The sequence below is a fragment of the Aphelocoma coerulescens genome, chromosome 9, assembly GCF_041296385.1.
Source record: "Aphelocoma coerulescens isolate FSJ_1873_10779 chromosome 9, UR_Acoe_1.0, whole genome shotgun sequence".
Lineage (NCBI taxonomy): Eukaryota > Metazoa > Chordata > Aves > Passeriformes > Corvidae > Aphelocoma > Aphelocoma coerulescens.
Genome location: NC_091023.1, coordinates 5,536,924 through 5,549,268, shown reverse-complemented (window position 1 = coordinate 5,549,268; position 12,345 = coordinate 5,536,924). Strand labels below are relative to the sequence as shown.

General features: G+C 45.2%; 1 protein-coding gene across 6 annotated transcripts in view; it reads left to right on the top strand.

Moving 5' to 3' along the window:
* The window catches only part of GPC1 (glypican 1), a 294,023-nt gene that overhangs the window by 178,284 nt on the left and 103,394 nt on the right, over positions 1-12,345 (top strand). The window lies entirely within an intron of this gene.

Sequence of the window (12,345 nt, the reverse complement as noted above, 5' to 3'; positions counted from 1 at the left end):
TGACTTCTAGACTTGATAAACCTCCCAGGGATGGTCCCTTTTTTCTTATGACAAGAAAGAAAAATTTGGTACAGTACTGTTGTGCCATGATGCACAAAGGATGTGATTATTCAAGAGCAAAAGCATCTCAGTGAGTAAGAGAATGGAGGGAACGAACAGAGAACTTACTGCTTTGACTGGGGTCCTGGGTTTAGACGAACTTAAGTACCTGGGACCTGACGCACTTTGAAGCAGTATGGATTTTCCCAGGCAGGACTGGCATACTTACTCTGATATACAGTATCAGGAGAATTAAATTCAGATTTTAAAAGTTGCATTTTTCACTGACTGGCCCATAATGTCTTCTAAGGTGGGTGTAGAAGACCTATTGCTTACATTCAGGGGAAAAGTGGTGAAGGAGAAGAGTGTGCAGTCTGCATTTGATGTGAATCTTCCACTTCTTAGCAACACTCAAGCAAAAAAGACCCAATAAGCAAAATGTTGAGAATGGACCTTTTTCAAGTTATAAATTCCTGAAATTGCAGGGCTTTTCCTTCAGCCATCTTTCTGCATTTAGCTGAGTGCTTAATGAGTGACAGTTTCTCTAATCATCACCCTATTCTAGGGAGACCGGTTACAGCATCGTTATCACCTCTTACTCTATGAACATGTTATGTCAGGTTAATGGTTGCAGCAGGAAAGTGTGATCCAGCCCTCTGAAGCACAGCTCTTGCTAACATTCCTGTAAATGATTGAAGGTACATGAGTAATCTTACTGAGTTCATTTGCCTCTTAATTTCTAACTACCACCTTGAAAAGCAGATTCAAGCAGTATATGTAGAAATTTTGCTTTGTTCTGTTTTTAAGACATGGCAGGAGTTCAGATCCTCCTTCCTGCAACATAAATACTGTGCTTGCTTCAATTTTTAGCAAAGTGCTCTCACTCTAAAGGGAGAATTTCTCTTTTATGGCTTTCACAAATCATAGTGGTCAAGGTGGTGGGGTATCTGCAGAGACAGCTGGTGTTGCTGTTCCAGTTCTGTGAAGAGCGCATCGGGATTTCAGGGAGCTTGGAGGCAGCTGCCCTCAGAAATTCTTCCTGGTACCTTGCAGGCACTCATCCTTGTCACTCTGCCAGGCTGTCCAAGGGGAAGCTCATTAGTGCTGGGATGGGGAGCTCCGAGGAAGGCACAAACCTTGCAAGGCATGAGAAGCTCAGAGGTGGCCCAGTTTCCCATATGCCAAGATCATAGTCCAGGAAAACAGGGTTTGAAGCATGGTGATGGTAAATGGTGCCATCTGTTTCACTAGAAAATCAAATTGCATGGATAAACTAGTCTGTTCTTTAGAGAACTAGTCTGTCCTTTAGAAACTGTGCACCAAAGATATTGGTATGAACACTCGGGCCATTCACAGTGATCCAGTTGCAGACTGAGGCTTATAAGTCTTCCAGCTCATGGTTTTACACTCATTTTTTTCAAGCTGTGTAACTGCTGCCCCACTCTGAGCTGGGACTGCACTCGAGGCAGTTCCTTCTCATGCTGCTTGTGGCATGCAGTGACAACCAGGCATGGTGCCAGAGGCTTCTGTACCTTTCTGGAGTGTGGTCTGTATATGTGAAAGCAAATCTCATTCATGCCCAGGCATGCTGAACCCCTAGGATGCTTCAGCCAAAGCTCGTTGGAAAAGAGTAGATGCATCCCTCTGATGTTCTTACAAATGCAAACAGCAGTCTGTTTTTCTTGAGTAGCTGAAAATGTTGTGAAATGCTCTAATTTTTCTGGGATAAAATGTCCCATGGAGATGTTTCTCCTGTCTGTTTCCCTTCCTCGTGACTCCTGTTAGTGGTCCCCACCATGCTTTTTGTTCGTGCTGAAATACGAGCCCTTACGGAAGCGTCAGGTAGGTGAGGAGGAAACAGAGAGGTGAATGTAGGGCTTAGGGTTGAGTCCAGCAGAAAGTAATCTCTTATAATCCCTGGAAAATGTTCTTTCAAAGCAAAAAGATGTAAAGAAATCTAACAGCTCTATCCCATGAAATGTAAACCCATCTTTGGCATTAGATGGATATGCAGGTTTACTCAGTATGTGAGGGTTCCTTAATGCATTAAGTTAACAGTGTAGATACTAATGTTCATGGACACATCCAAAGGAAAGTTGAGTTGTAACTCTTGTGGGAATCGAACTACAAGTTTTTAAGACTTCTCTTTGAAACCCCCTGCTAAATTGATATTTTTGGTCCCATTAACCACACGGAGACATGCACAGAAACCAAACATCAAACAGCACACAGAAGTGTTTTTTCTTTCTTTCATAAGTACTGCTACAGCCTCAGAAGTGAGAGAGGAGTTGAAAGTGAGGGGAGAAAAAAAGATCTTTAAATGGTTTCAAAAAAAATAATCCTTGCTCTACAATTTCTACTGCCAAATTTCATCACAGACTAATTCCTTGCAGCTGAGCTGCAAACCTCTATGAAAATAGGGGTTTACAGTGGAAACACTGACTAACTATAGCTGTGCAGTCCCATGAATAATGACGCTCTAATTACGCCTTACGATTTACCAAGACCTGCTTTCTGTATAGCTGTTGCTGGTTTGGGGAGCAAGATCTTTTTTTTCTTGACTGTGGTTTGCTTCTTTCTGTTCATATTATGTTGGCACATAGTTTTTGAAAAGCTTTTCTCTGAAGGGAGCTGGGCAGACAGCTATGATTAAGTATGAAATGATTGGTTGAGCTGTTTGTCAAAGTTATAAATAGGATACCACACAAACCCAACACTAATCTCACTGAAAGACAGATACTGGCAACATTTCTTAGTCATCTGTTCCTGACGCTCAGGGGAGAACAGCTACACTTCCATTAAGTTTTCAAACAGAAGTTGCCTAAAATACATTTCTCTGGTAAAATTTTGGGCATGTGCACTGTAAGCCACACTGAGATCTAGCAGGATGTTGGAGTTTTAAATGTTTATCCCAGTTTAAACCTGGTCCTCTGGATCCACCCCTCTGTGTAGGGGTGAAAGGTGATGGTTTGATGTTTGTGGAAACAAAGATCTATTCATGAAGCAGTTCTGGCATGACCAGACTGATGTCCTTATCTTCTCATACCCCTGGATTAATTTTAAGGGCAGAAGAGGAAGTCCGTAGTGATGTCCTTTGCATCTTCAGGTTTACAGGCAGCTTTCTGTAATGTGCTTTTGGAAGATCAGATGGAGGCATAAAAAGAAGAGCAATGGCACAGGTTTCACTTACGTGCGTCTGCAAGCAGAAGGGAAAGGCAGCATATTGAATTCCTTCTGCTGCACAGCAGCTTCTCCAGCCTTGATGCTGGTCCTTGTCCATCTGAGTTCTGCATCAGCTGCATCCGTTCTGTCAAATTGGAAGTTTGCAATTTCATGTTCCCACAAGATGACCCCATATTTGCTGTTTGCTTTCATGGTGCCTCAAATTGTAGGGAAGGGCTCCACAGTTCGGCACTTTTACTGCCGGCCAAAACATTCACGAGACAATTAAAGCAAAGCAATAGCTGAAGGAGAGGCAAGCATTTCTGGGGCTGAAAAAAGCTTCAAGTTGCAAAGTGAAAAAGCCCACAGCAACCAGAACTTGCCCCTCCAATCCCGCACCTTCCCACATCCCTGCCAACACATACAGCAAAGAGTTTTAGAGGAGGTATAAGCACTTCTAATTTATGGCATAAGTCAACAGCTCTTCATAGGTAAAGTGTCTTAATTTTTTACAAAAATCTAAAAAAAGATGATCTTGAATTTGTGGGGTTTAGATAATTCAGACATGCCTATTTTTATTTTTAGCTTTGATAAGTGTACACACATCTATGGAATTTCAGATTAATGAGCTTCATTAAATCTAATTTCTTAAATTTTTAGGCATAGACGTTTTGGTTTTGCAAACTCTCAGAATGAGATTCAGGTCCAAAAACTTTGTTTAATAACTATTTAAAAACAAGGTTTTCTTCAAATTCAGGAGTCATTTTCATTCTTACCAGCAGACAGAGTGGTTGAGGTTTTTTTAGCTTCCCGATTTTCCCTTGGGAGATTTTTGTTGCTAGAGAGCAAGACCCTCCTTGTGTGCATAGAGCCCCTCACCTGGGTGATCTGGCAGCCAGGAGTGCAGCTATCGGGGTGGGCAGCTGTGGCCTACGCCCTGTGCAGCCTTCCCAGCCTCCTCCTCTGGTGTGGTACATCCTGCTCATCCCAGTGTCCTGCAAGGGTGGCAGAGGGATAAGGAACAGGGAATGCCTTCCAGGAGCCCAGGGTTGAGCATGCAGCTGAAACCCAGAAAGATGATTTTCATGGTTTTCTCACCAGTGTCAACTGCTTGAATTTTGCTGGGTTTGTAAGGAAACGTTCCCCCATTGCTGACTTCTCCATGAGAGGTTAATACAGGTTTGTTCTTTGCACTGAAATGATTGGGAACAGCCATAAGCACTCCCCATTCTTGAGCAATATTTACAAGCTTGCTGAAGCTCTTTAGTCTCTATCTCAAACTAGCCCCAAGTGCAGTACCACTATTTTCCTTGCAGAGCTTCAGCTTCAGCTTTCAGAACTGGAAAAGCCTTTTGGTTTTGTCCCTTCCTCAAGTTCCTGACATGGACTATATGAATTACTGCCCCAAAATCTGGGGTTTTTTAATGGAGAATAAACCAAAGGCCTTTGGCTCTTAAACTTCTTAATGTGAACTACATCTTCAATCCATAGTTTACTACCCAGATTCCTTCTGCAGTTTGATCCTATTGACAGTGAGCTGCCAGGGCGTGAGGAAGAGCTGACAGTTTCTCCAGTAGATATTTTTCTGAGAAGAAGCTGGTAAAAAAGATTCTGCTTAATGAATTGCTTTGCCTCTTATGTAATAACATATTTATGTTGTTATGAAGCCTGCAGTGAAGCTGCATCTGATAAGAGTGATAGGTTTCCAGTTTGATCTTATTTTAGATTGCAGCACACTGAGGATAAAAAGACTCTTTGTTCCAAGACGAAAAAACAGAACCAAACATCTGGTGAGAAGCTGATGTGCTCAGGACAACTCTGAAAGAGGTTGATAGTGATGGATTGCGACATACAACTTCAGTACGACCCCACAAGTGTTATGTGAAGAGACAAGATAATTCTTCCCTTGTCTAAGATTCATTTTAAAAGTTTTCTATTTTTCGGGGAAGGGGAGAGGAAAGGGTGTAACAGTGAACTCCCTGTGCGTTTCTCCACGATTCTTGCAACTGGTCTAGTTTGAACTGAAGGCTTCTTTCAGGATTGATTTACTTGGAGAGTGTTAATTATAGACCATGTCCTAACTCCCAGTTGAAGCCTTTTATAATGGATCATCTCGTGTAGCAGCCCTGCTCAGAAGCACCCCCACTGTGTGTCCACTGCCTAGAAGAGGATCTGGGGTGTGTTGGATTCAGTGTGTGCAGTCAGTTCTGCTAGCTGGAGGTCTTTCACTGCTTGTGGTGCATGTGGATTTGGCCCTTTTTCTTTCATTCCTCTCTCAACCACTGAAAAAGATATTTTCTACTGCAAATTATAAAGCGTTTCCTACTCTGTCCTTAAATACAGGCTTGGATCATTTCACCCTGTGCTGATTCCTGGTGTGTGTACAGGTCGAAGGCAGAGGCAGAGTCAGGCCAGTGTAGCTAAAGACAGGTCCTGAGAGAAACTGGGGGAGCAGAGTGATGGGAAGGGGTATTCTGTTTCATTCAGAAAGACACTCCCAAAACCCAAAGGAGCAATGCGTGGGTGAAGTGCTTTCATGCAGAGCATTTCACTAAGAATCAAATCTGTTGTCAGCACTTGTGACATTTTCTCTGTTCCCTTCCTCTGGGCAGTTTGCCACTGTAACATACACAGATGACATTAGGATTTTCAGACTGTCATTTCTGAAGGCACTCTTATCTACTCTGTACTTAGTATTTTTCCAGGACATGGAGGTGGCTCTTTCTCCTCTGTTAATTAACTTTTTTGCCCATGTTTGCCTGCCTTATAAATTCCTCTGACATCAGGGTCTAGGATTAAACAAATTGATACCACGCTTCCAGTGTGTGTGAGCTTGACACTGAGCTGACAGCCTCGGAGCCTGAAGTATTCTGACACACGAACAGAGCAAATACAGAGGAAATTGCTGTTCAGCCTCCTCCGCACCAGGCTCCCGGTTTGAGCAGCCTGTGTCGGTACTAATGGGGCAGTCCCAAAGTCCTCCCACCCATCAGTGGGTTTCTGCTCGAGGTGCCAGTTGTGACATTTCTCAGAAGTACCTCTATTTATTCACTCTGTCAGGTTTTCACTGTAATGCAATTACAGAACAGCACTAACCTGGTAGGAAGCCAACTCCATGCAGTAGCCAGATTAAGTTGTCTTATTTGGTTAACAGTATTTTGATAGTTTATTAAATCCTAGTAGGAGTAGAAAGATAAGAGTGGAAAGAACAAATCTTACGGATTATCTGCTCTTGGTTGTTCACTCCTGTTGGTATAATGCTGGTCTGAATGACGAGCTATGGGAACAAGTGTTTAATGTTTTGCTGTTGTCCCATCTTAAACATGTGCATTGCTTTATAAGAATAAGCATATTCTCCAGCTATTTTTTCCAGTTTGCTGTTTTTGCCATTGATGTGGAACGTAGTGCTTGTTTTCTTTATCTGGAATGAAAACATGAGCTCATCTCAGATAGCGCAACCTGTTTGATCAGCCTTTAGATGGTGAGGCATTACAAAAGCTGCTGACATGGGACAAATTCAGACCTGTGGTGTGCAGCTTGAAAAGACTTCATGCCCTTGTTATCAGTTCCCTGAGATATCCCCAGCTACTCCCTCAGCAGCAGCAAAGAGATAGGATTGATTGTGCTAGAGCCAAATCCCTCTCTCCTTACTGAGGCCGGGAGGCAGCAGGGATGTACGTGGGGTCACCAGTGTGGATGCAGCAGATGAGAGAGCCCCTGCCTCTTCTGCAGTCATGCTCATGTGTCAGCTGTGACACTGCTCTGTCGTGGCCGTGGGCCAGCTGAGATTAGCCTGGGTCTTGCCATGTAGCAGGCACTGAGGTCCCTGAGTGGTTCCTGCAGGGTGTTGATGAAGCAGACAGCTTCCCTGTTCCTCTCCTCTCCACCTTGCTGCATTAGCTCCCAGGCCAGCTCGTCCAAGATGTCCCTGAGTCCACGGCAGGGCTGGTTTCCAACTACACCCTGCCACCTCTGCTTCTCATCCTGAGAGTGCATCTTCCTAGGAAGTGCAGGAAAATAAGAACTTCATTTGAGCACAGCTCTTCCTCATGACCATATTTTGCCTCTGGTTTCTGGGCCAGTCCACAGCCCTGCCCCACCTTGCCTGTCCTCATCCTGCAGTATCACTAAGACCAGGGAGAACATGGTTCAGTGCATTTTGATCACAGTGTTTGCTGTAGGATACTTGATATTCAGGCCTGTGGTGACTCCCCTGACATTATGTGCAAACTGAAGCCAAAATGACAATACTCTTAATACATGATCAGAAAATAGAATAATCGTATTTTGCCAACAGCTGACTGCAAATCAAAGTAGTAGGCTGCACAGCTAGCGTCTGTTTTTGCAGTATGGGAAAATATCTGATTTTTACTCTGCTTAAGAGAGCAGTCTGGTCTCTGGTTCAGTTTGATGGTAGCAGCTACTGCAAGAGATGAGCTGTACACCTGGACACCTTACACAGGTGTTACGGGGCATAGGTGTTTGGCAGAGCTTGCCAGCGGATGGTTCTCAGTGAAAAAGGTATGAAGAGCTCTTCCTAGGCTGGTCAGCCAGGGCTATCTCCTAGTCCAAATGTTTTTTGGGTACCCCTGTTTCCCCTTAGGAGTTATCTGTGACAAGACTGGGATTCTAGGTAGCATCGTGGTACCTAGTGCTGGCTGTGCTGTCAGCTACTTATTAGCACGTGCCAAATCATGTTCTCTGAAAAAATACATATTTGAAGATAAATGGGGACAGGAACACCTGAAGCAGGAAAAGCTGGGAGGCATAAGGAAAGGGATTTACTTTCATTGTACTACCTCTTTGCGAGGTATTTTTAACATCTGTACCACCTCCAGGCTCGGTTTGCATCAGCTGCAGACACTTTGACATGGTTAAAAAAAAAGAAAGAGAAAAGAAAACCCATATTCTAAACTACACTGTTTTGTCCTCAGTTCCTGGCTGTGATGCTCATTAGCCTGGATGGGATTTAGGTGTGAAGAGGGAGAGGCCAACAGAGAGTAATGCCTACCAGGGACAGTAGGAGAGGACTGGAGCTCCTCAGCTGCCAGGTGCTCTCAGGCTCTCTGGCTGCACCTGGCCAGGGGCTGTGTCCTGGCATCCCTGCCATGCCTGGCATGCCTTGCACTTCAGCAAGACTGATTGCCTGAGACATGTCCACCCAGAAACTCCCCAAGAAGGAGCTTGGGCTGGAGTTTTCCTGGCATGGGGGGCTGGACTGAGGCTAGGAGCATGAAGTGAGCTGTTGGAACAGTTTGGGGAGAGCAAGTGGGAGGAGGGTTACAAATATGAGGGAAGAATTATGATGGATTTATCACAGCCTGAAATAAATTAACCTCTGGGAGGAATGATTTTGTAATAATTTGCATTTAGATACTCTGACACAGCCACATAACCCCAAACCTTCTGCAAACATTGTAATTAATTCAATCTCCAACATCCTGTGAGAGGGATAGAAATAGCACTATTTACATGGTTAAAGGAGCCAAGGACTCTTCTCTCAGTATTGCATTTTACACCCCTGGGACTGCCCTTCTGTCTTGTTTTCAGAGCCTCCTGGTGGGGTGATAGACAGGAGCAGTGAACAGCTGGAGAGCTTTCCTGGGCACAGTTAGCTGAGCTCCTGTGTGTTACAGCACACAGCCTGTGGCAGGCAGCCCCGGGAGCCCATGTGGGCCAGGGCAGTGAGGCTGGAGAACACAGTGGGAGAAGCAGGGAGCTGAGCCCTGTCTCAGCTCCTGGTAGTGGTGGCTGTGGGCAGGGCTATTCCCCCTGCAGGGACCCTGGGCCTAACTCCATCCCTGAGTGGAAAGTGGTCAAGTGATTTAATATTCAGCACTCTGAAGTGCAGTAATGAATATGATAGCCAAAATGATCTGCTAACCCAGCCAGCTCGAGAGGGTATTTCAAGGACAATCCAAGCCTGTAGCTATGCAGTGTGATATTCTCTTGTCATCAGCCTCCTGCCTATTCCTTTCAATTCCAGGGCAGCTAATCATAAATTAGATATTTGCTTGATGCTGTTTTCATGCATGCTTTACCCTGTTTCCATTTCCAAGGGACCATGCAGTTGGTGGGTTACATCTCACCCCAGCTTCGGCAGCTTTTGCAGGAGAGCTGGCTCTTCCAGAGAGACCCAGATTGAACCTCACATTGTGACTGTGGAAGACTTGGCCAAGCTGATTGTTTTCAGAGCATCAAAAAATGCATCTTCTCTTACTTACAAAGGTGTCTTAAATCCAAGGTTCTTAGGGCAGCACAGAGCTGGTGTTAGCTGAGCCATTCAGTGCAGCCTGGGCACCTCTGTGCTGCACTGCCAGACCTGCTCAGCTGTGGGGTTGCAAGTCTAGGGCTGAGAAGAGATGGCTGGGTTTCAACCACAGACTTGGGAGAGTGCAATTTTCTTTGGGTATGACCCAGAGCTGGCCTTGGTGGCTGGAAGTGTATCCGTCATCCTCAAGATTTGAGCAGCCCTCCCTTTGCTGCCATTTTGGCTTCTGCCATGCCTGTCTGCTTTCTGCAAAGCTCTTCCAGGGGCTGGGAGCATGTGCTGTCCAGCAAGTGGTGATCAGCAGGTCAGCTGTATACAGGGAGAACTTGTGTGGCACAGCAGCGGGGAGAGAAGACACGCTCTGTCGGGGAGATTTACTTCTCGTAAAACACCTCTGGCTCTCCACAGGTATCTGCAGTTTTCTCCTGCCAGGTGAACCCAGAGATATTTATAGTGCAAGCTTCAGCAATGGGACAAAGGCGAGTTGGCAAACAAAGGGACTTTGAAATATAAGGAGAACCAAAATATGGTCTGGAGCACATTTATTTTGGAATCAATAGAAGAAGGTTAAATAATAATAGTGAATGTTTCCAGGGTGGGTCAGGTTAAAAAGCAAAGAAAGCAAAGCATTTTCACAGTGCTGTAACACTGTTCTGTGTGTGCTGAGTTTGAGTTACAGAGATAAATGATAAAAACTTTGCTTCCCACTGAGAGAGTATGGTGGTGCTGAGCACCACACAAACCCCTGCTGAGTACCTTACGAACACCTGCAGAAAGCTAAGATAAATGCTACTTCAAAAGGGATTGAAACTGCTCTGAGTTCAAGAATGGAAAAAATTCTATATTCAATTCACAAAGTTGTGTAAAATTAAGCAATTTTAGCTATAGGTGTGACTTTCCCCCTGCTTTCTGCCTGTTTTTTCCAGTTGAGTGGAGGCTGTGCTGTCACACCTGGGTTGGAGCCATCCTGCCCAAACACGCTGTGCCTCGCCCGGGCTGGGAGCAGGGAGGGTTTGCCTGGACATGTCCCATTTTATTTAGCACACCTCACACCACTGCTGCCCCTTGGTGTCCATCAGGGAACTCAGGCACGGGGTTCTTCCTCCCCATCTCTCCTCCTGGGGGCAATCCCCACACTTTCCCCCTTCATTTCTGAAGCCTGTGCAGGGGACCTGCATGACGGGCAGCTTTGGTGAACACATTGGTGTCTCCTTGCAGGGATGTCCATGTTTGTTCTCCTAGTTTCAGGCAGGTCTCTTGCCTGAATTCTGCTGGCAGCAGGCCAGGAGATCAGAGATCCTCAGGGTTCCCACTGATTTGACTCAGTTTCCCAAAACAGGGTATTTGTAAAGGGCTGTTGGAGGCTTCGCCTGAGCCTGCCAGCCCCGGTGGGAAATGGCACCCAGAGGAATGGCAGGAGTGCTTCTGTTGTTGAGTGCAAGGCCTCTGAGCAGGACCAGGACCTCACCAGCAAAATTCACCATCAACTGAGGTGGTAAAGGCACTTTTGGAAACAGCTGGGGTCCATTGGGATCCATTTCTTTGTTGACTGGCTTTTCAGAGAGGCCAGACCCTGTAAAGGCCAAGCTTTGTCCTGAGGGCATCGGGGACCTCATGGAAGGATGCATCCCACAGTAAGACTGCTGTCCACAAAACTTCCATCCTTGCCAGAAATCCTGTGGCAGCAGAAATTGGATGGAAAAGGCTGGACAAGAAAAAAGGTTTTAATTTGCCGTGACAGGAATCAAAGCCATGTCTTGTCAAAAAATTACAGCTCCCTTTTCCTGCCTGTCTGTCACATGTCAGCAGCCCTGACGCTGTACAGATAAATGCAGCTCTCCAGAAAGGAGCCCAGGGAATGACTTGGAACAATCTAGTTCATGAGGGAAGGAGAGGCTCAGGCAAGCCCTGGAACTGAGACTGCATTTGGTGTGGCAGGCATTGAGCCACATGATATTTATATTTGACTCTAAGTTTTTATATTGAAGCAAGTTGCTGCTTTTCCTGCTGCTTTGGCAGTGCCTGGGCACTCATGGGGACAGGGAGTGGGTCTCATGGGAGACGGGCAGCCCCCAGGACACACCACCCTGACACTCCTCTCAGCTGGGAGCACAACACAGAGCTGATGATGGGAGTTACTCTCCTACAGAAGGTGGTGAGCAGCAATTCCCATCATGTAGGCAGGAAGACTGGCAGTACAGATGCCCATGGTAACCTGTTTTCCAAGGGCAGGCTCACCCCACACCCTGCACAGGTTGCTCAAGGGTCATCTGTGAGCAGAAATCCAAGGACAAGCAAAATGCAAACTCAACCTGAATGCCTTCTGCCTAAAATACATCAACTACAGCAGTTGCTCTTAGGCTGCTAATGAGATACCTTTCACAAGGGTAGGACACATGCCCAGTTTCAGAGACCCTTTACCATGCATTTGCGAAGAGCTTTACATTGAAAATAGCTAAGGACTTTAATGGGAAACTCTGGAGACTGTGTAGGTTCAGGATTTGAAGCTATTGAGACACACAAGATAAAACACAATTTTAAAGATGTTTAGGCTCAGCTATGACATTAAGACAGCAGTCCTGTAAAAGTGCCAGCAAAATCATTGGCATTCCCAATCAAATTACCTTAAACATGGTAACTGCTTGGTAATTGGTTTATGTCAGAACAGGCTTGGAACAAGAGGGGTATTTTTTTTTTAATAAATGTTTGATTTCATTCAAATGAATTCTTATTGCTTGGGTAAGGAGAATGGATGTGTTTGCAGGTGGATGTGTCTTTGTAAGGACTCACAAGAACTTGAGCAATTATTTTAAAAATAATATATAATAACATTTTTTGCTGACTCTGCCTATGTGAGCACTTGCTTCTTCACA